Source organism: Schistocerca piceifrons, chromosome 6 (genome assembly GCF_021461385.2).
Source record: "Schistocerca piceifrons isolate TAMUIC-IGC-003096 chromosome 6, iqSchPice1.1, whole genome shotgun sequence".
NCBI classification, from domain to species: domain Eukaryota; kingdom Metazoa; phylum Arthropoda; class Insecta; order Orthoptera; family Acrididae; genus Schistocerca; species Schistocerca piceifrons.
In genome coordinates, this window is record NC_060143.1 from 563420457 (window position 1) to 563437336 (window position 16880).

Genomic DNA, 16880 nt, shown 5'->3' on the forward strand with positions numbered 1-16880 from the left:
TCTTCGATGGCACTACAGATTTATCTTACCATCGCTGAACTGATTATTACGGCAACATAAAAAGCGTTGTCGTCGCTTGAGATGTGTCAGCATCAGCCGTGAGATATCTAGATAAAGGCTATACCGTCCGGTGATTGCCTCCGCCTGTGCGAGTGAACAGCACAAAAAGTATCGAATTCCGTGTGCAAGCCGAATCCGAGACCCCTTGCTTCCGAATTGACCAACCTCTCTCTAGCTCTGCTAACGACCGAGTAGTCCTCCAGATTTGCTCGCTTCTCTCGTCCAGAGCTGTGCACCGCACTTCCCGATCACAGTTTGTTACGTATTGTTAGAGCACCAAGTGACGCCTTCACACTCCATGGCAGTTGCAAACCTTCCAGAACTCCTGTGGCAAACGTAAGTAAATGTTTATGCACTCACGTAATAAAGTGATCTAACATATCATTTGTTGTGGTTAAAAATGAATCATCTCCCGTGGGACTCATAGAACGCACAGTTCGTTAGGTCACAAAACACACCACTAGCTAGCAGTCTCCAGCGGAAGCATGTTACTAGAGGACTCATGTCGAAAGCTGCTGGCACATTGGCAGCTTGGTTTAGAGAGGAGCAGGCGAAACACGAAAAACTTAACGCACCTGATATCAAAACTACAAAGCTTTTGCGCTGGCTACATTAAAAAGCAGTAAAGGAAACAAAAGAAAAATTCGGAGTAGGTATTAAAATTCATGGAGAAGAAGTAAAAACTTTGAGGTTCGCCGATGACATCGTAATTCTGTCAGAGACAGCAAAGGACTTGGAAGAGCAGTTGAACGGAATGGACAGTGTCTTGAAAGGAGGATATAAGATGAATATCAACAAAAGCAAAACGAGGATAATGGAATGTAGTCAAATTAAATCGGGTGATGCTGACGGAATTAGATTAGGAAATGAGACACTTAAAGTAGTAAAGGAGTTTTGCTATTTGGGGAGTAAAATAACTGATGATGGTCGAAGTAGAGAGGATATAAAATGTAGACTGGCAATGGCAAGGAAATCGTTTCTGAAGAAGAGCAATTTGTTGACATCGAGTATAGATTTAAGTGTCAGGAAGTCGTTTCTGAAAGTATTTGTATGGAGTGTAGCCATGTATGGAAGTGAAACATGGACGATAACAAGTTTGGACAAGAAGAGAATAGAAGCTTTCGAAATGTGGTGCTACAGAAGAATGCTGAAGATAAGGTGGGTAGATCACGTAACTAATGAGGAGGTATTGAATAGGATTGGGGAGAAGAGGAGTTTGTGGCACAACTTGACAAGAAGAAGGGATCGGTTGGTAGGACATGTTTTGAGGCATCAAGGGATCACAAATTTAGCATTGGAGGGCAGCGTGGAGGGTAAAAATCGTAGAGGGAGACCAAGCAGATTCAGAAGGATGTAGGTTGCAGTAAGTACTGGGAGATGAAGAAGCTTGCACAGGATAGAGTAACATGGAGAGCTGCATCAAACCAGTCTCAGGACTGAAGACCACAACAACAACAACAACATTAAAAAACTAAACCCAACTGAATGTTAGACAATAATGTTTCGCACGGAAGATGTAGTATGAAGTGCCACATTTTACACTACTGCCTTTGGATTATGTCTGCGAGTAGATTGGTAACTTTCTAGTTGGTAACAACGCGATAATTAAAGTTTCTGATGAACTTGTTCATTTGCGTGTGGAACAGTGTACTGCAAGTGAACAGTTACTTAGACTATGCATCAAGTAATGCTGTAAAAACAGTTCTAACTTATCAAGCAAATCTGTGGCAAAGATGTGTATCGAAGTTGTTGTTGTTTTGGTCTTCAGTAAGAAGACTGGTTTGATGCAGCTCTTCAAGCTACTCTATCCTGTGCGAGCCTCTTCATCTCCTAATAACTGCTGCAACCTACACCCTTCTGAATCTTCTTGGTTTATTTTTCTCTTGATTTCTCTCTAGGATTTTTATCTCTCAAACTTCGCCCCAGTATTAAACTGATCATCCTTTGATGTCTCAGAATGTGTTCTATCAACTGATCTCTTCTTTTGGTCAAGTGGTGTCAGAAATTTCTTGCCTCCTAAAATCTGTTCAGTACTTCCTCATCAGTTAGTTACGTGATCTACCCATCTAATCTTCAGCGATCTTCTGTAGAACCGCATTTCAAAAGCTTCTCTTTTCTTCTTGTCTAAACTGTTTATCGTCCATGTTTCACGTCCGTACATCCCTACACACCAAACAAACGCCTTCAGATAAAACTTGCTAACATTTAAATCTATACTCGATGTTAGCTTATTCCTCTTCTTCTGAGATGCTTTTCTTTCCATTGCCAGTCTACGCTTTGTATCATCTCTGATTCGTTCATCATCAGCTATTTTGCTGATCAAATAGCCAAAATCTCCTACTACTTTGAGTGTCTCGTTTCCTGATCTGATCCCTTTAGCATCACCTGATTTAATTCGACTACATTCCATTCTATTTGGGGAGCAAAATAACTGATGATGGTCGAAGTAGAGAGGATATAAAATGTAGGCTGGCAATGGCAAGGAAAGCGTTTCTGAAGAAGAGAAATTTGTTAACATCCAGTATTGATTTAAGTGTCAGGAAGTCATTTCTGAAAGTATTCGTATGGAGTGTAGCCATGTATGGAAGTGAAACATGGACGATAAATAGTTTGGACAAGAAGAGAATAGAAGCTTTCGAAATGTGGTGCTACAGAAGAATGCTGAAGATTAGATGGGTAGATCACATAACTAATGAGGAAGTATTGAATAGGATTGGGGAGAAGAGAAGTTTGTGGCACAACTTGACCAGAAGAAGGGATCGGTTGGTAGGACATGTTCTGAGGCATCAAGGGATCACCAATTTAGTATTGGAGGGCAGCGTGGAGGGTAAAAATCGTAGAGGGAGACCAAGAGATGAATACACTAAGCAGATTCAGAAGGATGTAGGTTGCAGTAGGTACTGGGAGATGAAAAAGCTTGCACAGGATAGAGTGGCGTGGAGAGCTGCATCAAACCAGTCTCAGGACTGAAGACCACTACAACATTCCATTATCCTTCTTTTGCTTTTGTTGATGTTCATATTATATCCTCACTATACCGAATAATAGTGAGAATAGGCTGCAACCCTGTCTCCCTCCATTTTCAACCACTTCCTCCCTTTCACGCCCCTCGACTCTCATTCTAACTGCCGTATGGTTTCTGTAAAAGCTATAAATAGCGTTTCGCCCCCCTGTATTTTACCCCCGCTACCTTCAGAATTTCGAGAGAGTATTCCAGGTAAGATTGCCAAAAGCTTTCCCTAAGTCTGCAAATGCTATTAATGTATGTTTGCCTTTCCTTAACCTATCTTCTAAGATAAGTCGTAGGGTCAGTATTGCCTCGCGTGTTCCTGCATTTACTGCTGTTACAATGCCAGGTCAGTCAATCATCCAGACTGTTATCCCTGCAACTAATGTAAAGGCTCCTGCCCCTCTTCAGTAACCACACATTTGTCTGCCTTCTCAACAGATACCCCTCCGTTGTGGTTTCACCTACGGTACAGCTATCTGTATTGCCGAGGCACGCAAGTCACTCCACCGACGGCAAGGTCAACGTTTCATGGGGGGGGGGGGGGGGGGTGTTGAATTAAATAATTCTATCATTCATTTATGTAGTAAAGCGAACTAATATTTCGTGTGTTAGAGTTAATGCTCTACCTCACCGAGCTGTCAAAGACCCACAGTTGTGGCAGGACGATTATAGTTTCGTCTGGTCACAACTGAAATCTTGTAAACAAACATACGTTCTTAACATGTTTCAGATAAAGAAAGTGTGATGATAAAAAAGCACAGAATTCCAATAAGCTTAGGAAAAATCAGAGGAAGAAAAGCTTCAGAATTTTGTTACACACATTGTACCTTTCCTTACCATCCCTGACTAACCAAGCTACCCTTTTATGACTGATAATCTACCAAAACCATATCGAGTCATTGTGTAAGCAAGCATCTACACAAAGACAGGCAAACGTTAACAAATGCAATGAACTAGAGAGGAGCCAACACTGATTATCTGACACAAAATTATACTGACAAGAAAAATACATATTTCTCTCGTCGTGTTTCTGCAGACAAAACCTCTGTAGAATGAATAAACGTGCAAGTGATTGCATTCAGGTTTTAATGCTTTGTTTGTGTCTCATCATCTCAACAATTAATTTTTGTGTCTTGATAAGAGTACTTACAGAATTTCAGCTAAACAGTGTCGGCTCTAGACCTGTGTCAGAAACTGACAAAAAAATCGAAGGAAGACAGGGATTCATCCACATCAAAACTGTACAATAGTAGAAAGGCGCAAAGTGCAGATTGCACATGTTGAATTGTGTTTTGGACAAAGCTTAAATGTTATCGTTGGTTACCAAATATGGTTTCTAAATAAAAGTTCTTAAAACTATTTTTCTCTCTTAAACACCTTTTCGTCGTTTTTATGTCAGTTAGAATATTTGAAAGAGTTATTTGTAAATTTTTTCACAAAAATGTATACTGTAGCTTAGAATTGGTACATTGCTACAATATGTTTGCTGAGGTTTTGTGTGGAATGACGAAAGAAAATGGCAGGTTTGCTACTAGTTGCGGAGTTCAGGTACTTGTTATAAAGACAGTTTCGGGCAAGACTATAAGCAAAAAAATCCGTGGTCCGACGGTTTCGATTTCGCGACCTATCAGTTTTCAAGCACGCTCTATACAAGCAGGTCAGATGCGGTTTCTGTTCGTCAAGGGATTCAGTTACCAATACCTGCTACAGCCTCTGCAGAGCCTCACACAGTCTGGTCTATCACTCAACATGAAATCCCTTTCGCCATTGTACAGCTACATGACCATGCCATGCTCTTCAACGGTGGCGGACTTAAATTCATCATAACTTGAGCCACTTTCCAAGCCACATTTACAAATTATATACACTAACTTTCTTCGTGAATCAGTCTATCTATTTTTCATAACCGGATCAAAAACACTGCAATAGTTTCTGAGATTAGCCTGTATATACAGACAGAAACCATCAGGGAACTTCAAGTTAGATATGTATAAGGATGGTAGCATTTGGCTAGAGAGCACTTCTTGTATGCTGGTAGCCTATTACTTCGTAAAAAATTTAAAGAACAGTAAAAATACATTTTCGTCTGTCTTCTACAGTTCACCTGAGGATGACCGGCAGATGCGCAGTCGAAATATCGGGCAATGAAACGAACCACGGCCAGCTGCTAGTCCGAAAATTCTTTCCGTGTTGAAGAAATGTCTACGTTATCTGTCAAATAATCAGAAGCCTCCAATTCATTAAACGAATTTGCACTGGATGTTGGTGTTGACGTGTCCTCGTAAACCACCCTCTTCCTAGTGGCATTGTTCTGAATATAACAAGAACGTTTTTTGTTACTCAAGTACTTTGTTGGAGGTTTTCACTTTTTAAAAATTGGATTACTGAATCATGACTCGTTTTTGGTGATCGAACAATACAGTTCAAAAAGCAACAGTAAAGTTAACACGTTGTTCTTGAGACCTGTAGTTTAAAACACCAAATTTACCTGCAATACCATCATAGCTAACGGTGGGAACATGTTACACAGGTACATTACCTCTGTAATTACTGAAAATACTGAATGACGTATTTTTTATCGATGAAGCTACGTTGGCATATTTTTATAAAATAAACAAAAGTAGAATGTTGGTAAATGTGTTGCTTCTGAGTAAATAAGAAACGTAGAAACAGCTTTTTGAGTATTTCCTAGGTGCAGATCTCAGAACTGTTTGGTGAGCTATAAGTTGTTTGCTCGCTCAGTTCTGACGTTTCTGATAGCAAACAACTTCAGTGCAGTTTAAGAGCTAAGGACGATAATTATCAGTAGGAGGACACTTATTCACGCACATCTGGAAATCTCCAATACAGATGAAAACTGCAATGTTTGCTCTTATGAAGAAGTTAAATTACAGTTGTAGCTGACAAGCTGTCTAACCTGATAAACTGCGTATAGAAAGTTAAAAGTACCATAACAATATTCGCTATAAATAGCTTAGTACAAACTCCATAAGCAGATTAATGCTTCAATTTACAAATTTTTTAATTCATTTTATTGGAAATTACAGTGCAGTTTGATAAGCTGATGCCATGCAGTATTCAGAGTTCGCTGCCAGATAAAAAAGCTGCAGACAGTTTCATAATAAAATTATTTTATTTCCAATAAACTAGAGTAACAAAATATAGTCAGTTCATTTATTTGCCTCTAAAGCTTATTTTAAATGCTACTGTGAAAAAGAACATTCAGATTAACTGATGCCGTGTGTCCATTAAAGTGACGGCACTGCGGCAGGATAATTACTGTGGGACGGTGCAATGTTTTGCCCTGCATAGGAAACATTAATAAGTTTCTTAACGTAGCGCAAGACGTCGATGGACCCCACAACTGTTAACATGCAGGCGGTATTATGATACACAACCACTGTGTTGTCCCATTAACGTCCTACTCTGAGCGAACGAAAATATGTAAACCGCAAAAACGCAGCACATTACCGTGCTTAATACGGTGTAGGAAAGCAGTTGGCATTCGAAACAGCTATCAAACGTCTCAGAACGGATTAACGCAAGTCCTATATCGTTTTCAATGGAGTCGTACATCACTCTTCCAAAATACTATCAACTTCAGGAAACAATGATGGAGATAATTGCTGACCACGCAGTCTTTTCTCCAAAGCAGACCATAAAGGCTGAATAATATTGAGATATGATGACTGTGGTGGCCAGGAGAGGACAGAAAATTCATCCTCGTGCTCACAAAAACTGTTGAGGACCAAGCGAGCAGGAAAACAGCATCACCATTGGGGAACAATCACTGCACCACGGGACGGTCTTGATCAGCCAAAATGATCACATAATCCTTGGTAGTAATGTAGCCCTCCAGAGTAACCTTGGGACCCACGGAAGGCCACGATACTGCTTCCAAAATCATCACCAAATCCCTAGGTGTTGGAAACAGTATGCAACAATACTTGTTTTGTAAGTAAAACTGCCTTTTCCTGCTGCTAGTAACTTTATTTATTCCATACCCGTTTCGCCTTCTTCTGTTCTAAGGCATCATCACTGGGATGATGCCTTAGAACAGAAGAAGGCGAAACGCCTATGGGATAAATAAAGTAACTAGCAGCAGGTAAAGGCAGTTTGATTTACAAAAGAAGTATTTATATGCTTGCTGCGGAGGATGCCACACAAACAAACTTGTTAGTATGCGACAAGTCTAATATGTCAAATGATTTGCTTCCATTGGTCTATAGCCCATATTTTATGGCTTTGGCACGACGTTTTCCTGTTACGGGCATTTGCATCACTGATCAGTTCTGGAATTCGAGCTCGTCGTGCAGTTCTCTGTTTATGAAGCTCCCTTCGTTTTGTTTTGTTGACAGTGTTCGCAAGTGCTACGTTCACTTCTGAAGTTGCACGTGACTTAGCAGATGATGTTTTTTCCTGCTTTCCGTCTATGCGGTATAAATCTTCGATATGATGCCTCACGAAACACACAAAACACGTCGGCTACCATGGTTACGGAAGCATCCATCACGTGAGTGCCAACACTTTGCCCATGTTCGAATTTTCTCAGTTCTGACACAATGCAGTCACAACACACACAGTACTGTGTTCTGACGACGGCTCTCACTTCCAACACATTGAGGACCTCGCACAGGTGCCGTTAGTTGTCAAACACACCAGCGCAACGTCCAGCCTTGGCTACCACTTGCGCTTGTGATCAAGCATACATTTATCGCCGTGTTTTTATATTTTTATCCAGTTCTTTTAACTGATGCAGCAGGAAGTAATTTGTCTAACACATAATGCACGACTAAGCTTAAAGTCGTAAACGGAAATGAATTTGCAGAGTTTAGTCATAAAGAGCTGCCTACCTCTGTGATTCGCAAACCACCCGATAATGTGTGGCTGAGGCTATTTCTGATACCAGTTCATATCAAAGCGACTGTTGATAAACTTCCCTGTGAGCCCTAATTTCTTGGTATTTTTTGTCCTTAGAGCTTTGCAAGACGTAGGTGGGAGGAACTAAAACGAACGAACGTACGGTCTCGGACTTTCGAAAGTAAGCTTCTCCGTTGTACGTAACTCTTTTCATGTAGTGAGTGCCACAGAAATTTACTGAACACCTCCGTAACACTGTCGCTCTTGCTAGACGATCCTGTTACGAAACTAGCTGCTCTTCGTTGGGCTATTTCCCTGTGTTAATCATACTTCGTAAGGGAGCCAGACTGATGGACAGTACTTGAGAATCGGAGGAACCAACGTTTTGTAAGCTGCTTCTTCTGTGGATGAAATACATTTCCTTAAGAGTCTTCCTATGAATCTCAGGCAAGCATCTGCGTTTCTTAAAATTCTATTTATGTGGTAACTGACTTTAGATCGCTCCAGCCAGTTATTCCTAGGTATTTATAGGGTACTGTTTCCAGTTATTTTTCACCAATAGCTTAATAGAACGCTACTGGATCTCTTCATCTATTTTAGCGAAAAATATTAGATTTATTTATGTTCAGGGTCCACAGATAGTCACTGCGACGATCATAGATCCCCTGTAAAAGGTTCTGTGTTTCGCTAAAGTCTTCTGGCGTTGTAACCTTCCGATAAACAACAGAATCTTTTTCGAAAAGCTTCCTAGAGCTTCTGACGTAATCCAGAACATCGCTTACATTTATTGTTAACATTAACGATCCCGTAAAAGACCGCAGGTACACACTAAAATTTACCTTTACGTCTGTGGATTTCATCCAGTTAAGAATATATTTTGTTGTATTTGTTCCTTTGAGAACGTCGTAATGAATTCTGCCTCTTAGGTAGCCCCATAACAACTCATAAATCTGACCCGATGCTCGGTAAGCCCTTGTTTATTTCACTAAACGACGGTACGGATCTCTATCTAATGCATTCTAGAAGCCAAGGAACACGGTACCAAACGGCATCAATCCCGTGCTTTATCTAGAGCGCAATGATTTCGCGGGCGACAAATGCGACCGGTGTGCCGACAGATATGTATTTAAGGAATCCTTACTGACTTTTACAGAGCAGATTTTTCGTTCTGCAGAAACGTCGTAATTCGTAATGCGTAAACACAGAATATATTCGATAGTTCTCCAACAGATTTACTTCAGCTTTAACTGTCTGCATCAAACCGACGACCCTTCTCGAAAACAGGAAGTACCTGTGGTTACTTCCAACCGCTTGGCGCCTTTCGTTATTTTAGCGACCTACGATATACTGCTGCTAGAGGAGGAGCAGGTTCTTTCGCATGATCTCTGTAGAATCTCACACGTGCGTCATCCGGTCCAGAGGCTCTTCCACTGTTGAGCAGTTGTAGTTTATTTTCTATTCCGTGATCACTTATTTCGTTGTCTCTGCATTTCAGTTCACGCTGCAAAGATTGAAAGGTGCACCACATCCCTGTCTTCCGCAATAAAACAATTTCCAAGTATTAGACTCACTATTTTCGCCTTCTCTCTGTCATCTTTCATTTCTGTGCGAATGTGAACCCTAAGGAGTAAACAGATGATTTAGATCCGCTTACTGGCTTTACGAAACACCAGAATTTCTTTGCATTTTTAGTGAGATCTGTCGGGAAAATTTTAATGTTGAATCCTGTCTCTTCTAACGAAACTGTTAAGAACACCTGACTCATAATCAACACTTAGCAATCCAGTGAATAAGCCACTTCGTGCTTTTTTGTGTATGAATGACATTTCCTTTTCTTACAGTGGTTTTCAGTCTAGCACCTGCTTTTCCTGCAACTAGCTTCATGTGGGTTTCCTGCATTAGATTATTCTCCTCGCTGTATCAAACCAATGTAAAAATTGTTCAGGATAGCCGCAATTCCGTAGAAAGTAGTATAAATGACACCCAACATAACTATGACATTGCAGTCTCTGTGTTATTCTGATTACGATGCAAGCTCTGCATCGTAATCACAGTAACACAGACACTCCAATATCGCAGTTATCTACCGATACGGGGCAATCGACAATCAAGTACGACGTCTGACCTGTACGGGACTAAACATGATGGATGTACGAGTACAGGTCGTAGACGCGTGGTTGACGAGATACGGGAGTTTGTGTTCGGCCGTGAGTCGTGCACGGATATCCAAATGGTAAGGCGACCGCTCGCTATAAGCGGCAAATCCGAGTTCGAGCCCCGGTAAGGCACAAATTTTCGTTGTCGTCATTCCGTTCTGCAGCTGATGGTTGTCCATATTCGAAATTACGACTTCATTTGATTGGTACAACATAACTGGTCATACCTTCACATCCGTGACTGCGCTAGTTAAGCTAGACTCTCCTCCTATCCGTTTTCTGCGAATCTGTCAAAGATGTTGTCCCTCGAAGCGGTTCTTGTGGTGTATCTGATTCTTCAGAAGATGCAAGCAGACTACCTGCGATTATGTGGACACGCAGATACCTAATTTACTTGAAATAAGTCCTGGAATGTGGTTACGATACTTTTATTAGCAAACAACACAACATTTTAAAACGATTTGTCTCACAATGTTAATAACATTCGAGAGCACGGTAAGACGCTCTATCGCATAAAAAGTGGCTTCGAATACATTCCTTCGCCAACTGATGAGGTTGGTGGACGGCCGAAATCTGTTGCTTACCTTATAAAACCTCGTTTGTCTTCCTAAATCTTCGGTAGTTTAACAATATTCATTTGCCTGTTGGCTTACATCTGTTGCTGCATAGCGATAATATGGTGATGATCCAAAGGCTCTTCCTAGTATCTGCTACGTCAAAGAGATATTTATTATTTAATACAGCAGATTCATAGTTACGCGTCAGAACAGTTGTTCCCCTATGTCCTGACTGCCAAGCAAGATTCGCTCTTAAGGCTCGCGTATTTCTGCCCACTCCTATGATTCACTACCGCGCCACATGGCCAACTCGTCACCACTACCTTCGTGGGAACCAGTTTCCTACGAGCTGCCCTCGTATTCTGCGGCGTTGCTTTATGGCAGCGAATTACTTTGAATGTCCGCCGAGTTTTAATAAATGGAAAATTTAGAGAGTAAAATACATTCCGAAACATGTGGAACTTCAGATGTTTACTCTTAGGTGTTTTAGGTTCTTACCATTCTCAGTGATTTGTAGAAAATAATGCAATCGAACAGTAATACAGCGCTTCGGCTATGTATACAGAACACGTTACGATTATGTAGGTTCAGGGTCAACTTACAGTTCCTGCACCAATCGTCTATCATATGAGAGTCGACGTTCATTTCTCTACAGTCTTCTGGCCTTCGAACCTTCCGATAGGTAGCTCCACCGCCCACATACCGCCTCAAAGAGCTTATGACATTAACCGCAAGAAGATTTATAAATACTGTTAAATAAATAGACGACCCTATACCGTTCGATTTAGGTACTTGGGGAACTACTTTCGTGTCTGTCGACTTTGTCCACTTAAAAGCGACGTGTTGAATTTTATCTGCTAGGAAGTCCTGGATCGATTCACAATTCTGATCAAACACTCGCCAACCTTTTATTTTGTTCAGTGAAAGATGCCATCTACTCAGACTGTGTTGCCTACGGCGCAATTACTAAGGGGCGTATTCAAGATCTGCACGAGTGTAAGTGGATAGTGCCTGTTACTCTAACCGGCACGACAGGGTCACACCGTCAACTGGCCTTTCTGAACCACGCCCAGTGCGCTACAGCGGTTCGAAGAAATTGCGTGACAATACGTTTCGCAGCTCCAGAGTTCTGAGTAACACACTGCATGAGGGGCGAAATAAAACGAGTTGTACACACCCGACAACTAACACAATAAACCTGCGCGAAAACTGCGACCTGCCTTTCCATTGTAAACAATTATTAGCTAGCATCAAATCAATCTTCATCATACACGTGCACTTCCACTGTGTCCTTTTGCTAGGAGCAGACGTTTGAGTAGTTCATGGCGGATGAATGAAGGACTGTCCGCATAGAAGAGGTTTCTGTCCTTAGGCTCATCTACTTACATTATTTCTTCAGACCATTTCCTGACACAAACGGCCGCACCGCCGAAGGTATGGTCGCAAACTTCCGCTATGAGACTCATTTTATTGTCTTGTTTTTGGAGTGTTTGATGACTTTTAATGGCGATTGCTTTATATAATGCATCTCAGGATTCACGTTACTTGTGAAAATCATAACTTTTTAGAAGGCTGTAAGTTCTTGTTTCATTTATCAGTTAACACTAACAATAATTTTAGCAAAAGATCCGGTGTTGCTGAAACTGATAAAGTCGACAGTAGAGCTTAGTGGGTGGTCGAAAGCGGCAGAACTTTTCCACCATTCCTGTCTGCATTCATTATATCTACAGATTTTTTCAACTGATTCTTCTACGAATACTTTTGCTTTGGTGCATGAGTTATCCCGTAAATGTCGATGTCACAAACACATTTTGCTGACCTCTGTCACTCAACAATATTCTCAGTCAACTGCTGACCATTTTTTACAATGTCGTACCGTAAACACCGGCTGTAAGTATACTCGTAAACTAATATTCGTCATAACGAACTCTTCCCTTAATCTCCAGCACATACGAACCACCTGGTCTTCAGGCTTTACAGGGACGGCGAAACTTGCCTTTGTGATTTTGTACGTTTAGACTAAAAAAAAAAAAAAAACGTAAGTAGGAGGGGCGTTCAGTAAGTAATGCAACACAAACACATTCTCTCTCGGCCAGTTTCTCTGAAAGTGCCGTGTTTTTTGTGGACGTCTTGGAACATTCCCTCATCAGCACCTATAGTTTCATGGCGTTCTGATAGGCGGCAGTGCCAGGGTAGCCCTCAAAATGGTTGCTGTAACGGAGGTGTATTGCAAGTAGAGAGCTGTGATTCAGTTTCTCCTGGAGGAAAACCAGAGCATCGCAGATATTCATGGGCCCTTGCAGAATATCTCTGGAAACCTGGCAGTGAACAAAAGCAGGGTGCGTCGTTGGTCGAGACGTCTGTCTTCATCACAAGATCATGCGAACCCGTCCGGTCTCAAGCGTACCTGCCCGCCACACACAGTTGTGACTCCTGCTGTGTTGGAGAACGTGCGGACACTCTCATTCCGGGTGACCCCCAGATCTTTATCAAACACTCCGCTGCTCAACTAGACGTCTCCCTAGGTACCCCTGACACACTCGACCATCACATGGGGTACGCAAAGACGTGTGCCCGCTAGGTTCGTAACAGCAGACCACAAACAGATTCCATCTGTTTGGTACAGTGAATGATGCACTCCACAGGAAGCATACGTGGACGATGCTGAGCATATTGGTGTTGCAAGATGTTTGGTCCGACGTCGGGCAGTAGAGTGGTACCATGCAAACATACAGGCCCTACCAGTAACGTGACGTAAGGCCGTCCAATGAACGGAGATCATGTTAAGAAATAGGGTTTTGAAGTCAAAACTGTGGGAAACAATATGGTGTATTGCGAACATCAATAAAACCAACCTGCGTTCAGAAATAAAAAGTGTTCTATTATTTATCGAACGCTCCTCGTATAACAAAAGCGCAAATACAAAATCCATACATGTTACTAAATTAAAGTTGGCAGCCACGTTTTTCTGTCTGCATACCAAGGCTAATCCCAGGAACTACAGTGGGGTTTTTGATAAGTTTCTCACTAATAGATACGCTGATTCACGAGGAAGGTTCGGGAATAAATTTATTATCGGTACTCCATTGAAGTCGTCCTAGCGTGCATACATTATCTGGTCGCAAGTATGCAAGAAAATTTATGTTTAATGTGCTGTTCTCGGATACAGTACCTAATTAAGAACAATGAGAGAGCCATATTGATAATTCATTTCAAAACATCATGCAGTTTTTGAACATATGAAGTAACAATGTAGTTTACAAAATAGATGGGTAGCTAGAGACAACGTCAGACTAAATAAACAAATATTTCGCACAGTGGCAATATGCAACTGTTGATTCGAACACATATTGTTGTGTAGGTGCGCAACTGGAGTGTGTTCTGTCTAGTACCACGCTGCGACGACCCCAACGGGCCGACTGTCGTAACTTGTTGACCCCGTAACAGCTATGGAATTTCAAAGCGGCACCGGATGCTGTGACACGGGAGAAGAAAAAAGAGATGTTGCCAACAAAAACAAATACATCGTTTTATTTCCTAGCCGCTTAATAAATAGCTTGCCTCTACGAAAGAAACTGTCAGGCTCAAGGAAGTTAAGATTTTTTACTAGGGCATAAAAAGCCTGTTGAATGATGTATGACTTACCAGCTGTCAGAGAGACAGTTCACAGAAACGCATGTTGTTCATTGTCTCTTAATCGAGCTGCAACATGCTGTAAGCAGCAGGAACATTAAGAGTGAACTTCGTCTCAATGGTGAGGTCACTGCAGAAGGAGCACACGGTTTACTTAGGGGAGCAATCTGTCCAGTCCTTTCTGTAACAACCTTTCCAAGTATTTTTCTGAGGCAGTGAGACAACCACAGTGAAATTAAACCATGTTGGCCGTTTGGAGGTTAAGTGTACAATCTTTGCGTGCTATTCACGGAAGAGAGAGACGACGAGAAGCCTATATATATGTGGGGCACAGAACACTAACCGCATGAGTGTCTTTGATATAGCATTCATACATACTAACACGAATTCTTTACAGGCGAATGGAAAAACTGGTAGAAGCCGACCTCGGGGAAGATGAGTTTGGATTCCGTAGAAATGTTGCAACACGTCAGGCTATACTGACACTAAGACTTATCTTAGAAGATAGATTAAGGAAAGGCTAAACTACGTTTCTAGCATTTGTAGATTTAGAGAAAGCATTTGAAAATGTTGATTGGAATACTTTCAAATTCTGAAGGTCACAGGGATCAAATTCAAGGAAGAAAGGCTATTTACAATTTGTACAGAAACCAAATGGCAGTTATAAGAGTCGAGGGGCATGACAGGGAAGCAGTGGTTGGGAAGGGAGAGAGACAGGTTTGTAGCTTATCCCCGGTGTTACTCAATCTGCATATTGAGCAGGCAGTAAAGGAAACAGAAGAAAAATTCGGAGTAGGAATTAAAATCCATGGAGAAGAAATAATAACGTTGAGATCTGCCAATGGCATAGTAATTCCGTCAGAGAGGGTAATGGACTTGGAAGAGCAGTTGAACGGAATGGACAGTGTCTTGAAAGGAGGATATAAGACGAACATCAACAAATCAAAACGAGGGTAATGGAATACAGTCGAATTAAATCACGGGATGCTGGGGGAATTAGATTAGGAAATGAGACACTTAAAGTAGTAGAGAGTTTTACTATTTGGGGAGCAAAATAACTGATGATGATCGAAGTAGAGAGGATATAAAACGTAGACTGGCAATGGCAAGGAAAGCGTTTCTGAAGAAGAGAAATTTGTTAACATCGAGTATACGTTTAACTATGAAGAAGTCTGCTGTGAAAGTATTTCTATGGAGTGCAGCCATAATAGTTTAGACAAGAAGAGAATAGAAGCTTTCGAAATGTGGTGCTACAGAAGAATGCTGAAGATTATTGGGGTAGATTATGTAACTAATGAGGAAGTACTTAACTGAACTGGGGAGAAGAGGAATTTGTGGCACAACTTGACTAGAAGAAGCGATCGGGTAGTAGGACACGTTCTGAGGCATCAAGGGATCACCAGTTTAGTACCACAGGGAAGTGTGGAGGGTAAAAATCGTAGAGGGAGACCAACAGTTGAATACACTAAACAGATTCAGAAGAATGCAGGCTGCAGTAGTTACTCGGAGATGAAGAGGCTTGCACAGGATAGAGTAGCATGGCGATCTGGATCAAACCAGACTCTGGACTGAAGACCACAACAACAGCAACAACAACAACACATTTGCTGGAGGAGCTGGCTTGTAGGAGTCAGGTCAAGAATTAAAGGTTGTTTGGGAAAGAGATATCGAATTGCCCCTATGGCACCTTGGAGTGAAACAGGCTAGGATGTAAGCCTTCAAAGGGAACACATGAAGAGTGGTAGACCAAATTTCTTGAGGTGCTCGGGAAACTGTGGCAAATATTGGTTCTGTCTGAGAGTGTTTCATTTTCTGATGTTGTATGATACAGATGTTAGGGCTTAATTGGTGTAATAGACAACCATTTCAGATGAACTGCAGAGAGATGTGAATTTCAACCATGAAGCTTAATAGAGGTAGTTCATTTAAGCATGTTACACTAAGCACTACCAAAGTTGTTAGACAATGATTGAGTTGTACTTCGTTGGTGACGGGACAACGTCTCAGTCTCCGTGCATCTTACTGCAGGACTCAGCCTTGTAGAGGTTTGGTTAGAGTCTGACTTGAGTGGCCACCATAAATTATTAGTACACTACCGTTTATGAAATTTACAATACCAAGGTGTATGAAGGTGACTGAACTTTATACCGCACTCACAAGGCTTGAAAGAATCTACCATACTCAGAAAGCCAGTGTTGGTAACAGATGCGAGAATTCCGCATTAGTGACCACGACAAAATTGTGATGGAAATGGATTGCCATTGCCTTTGTCAGACACATTATGAAGTGTAGAGCGTGTGTCTGCGTCGTGAGAATGAATGTGAAGAGTATGTGTACAATGTAGTGTTGTAACCGTGTTCTTATGGACGAGGGAAAGTGAGAGGGTGAAATCCTGATACGGCTTACTGCAGCCGAGTAACAGCAAGGTAACTGCTGCACTTGATGTGGCCATCCGACCGATGGACCACCATCAACTTCATCCACACGTCCTGGCTCCATGAGACACTCCAGTGAGGTTTTGAATTGAAATTCGTATCATCGTTATCATTGGCGCTAAGTCTGGTGATCAGGAACACCTCTCTTCCCCTTGCTGGCCCAATAGTG

At 41.6% G+C, this 16880-nt stretch overlaps 1 protein-coding gene across 1 annotated transcript in view; it reads right to left on the bottom strand.

The window, feature by feature from the left end:
* LOC124803020 overlaps nucleotides 1-16880 on the bottom strand; it is a 1344800-nt gene that overhangs the window by 1300478 nt on the left and 27442 nt on the right. The window lies entirely within an intron of this gene.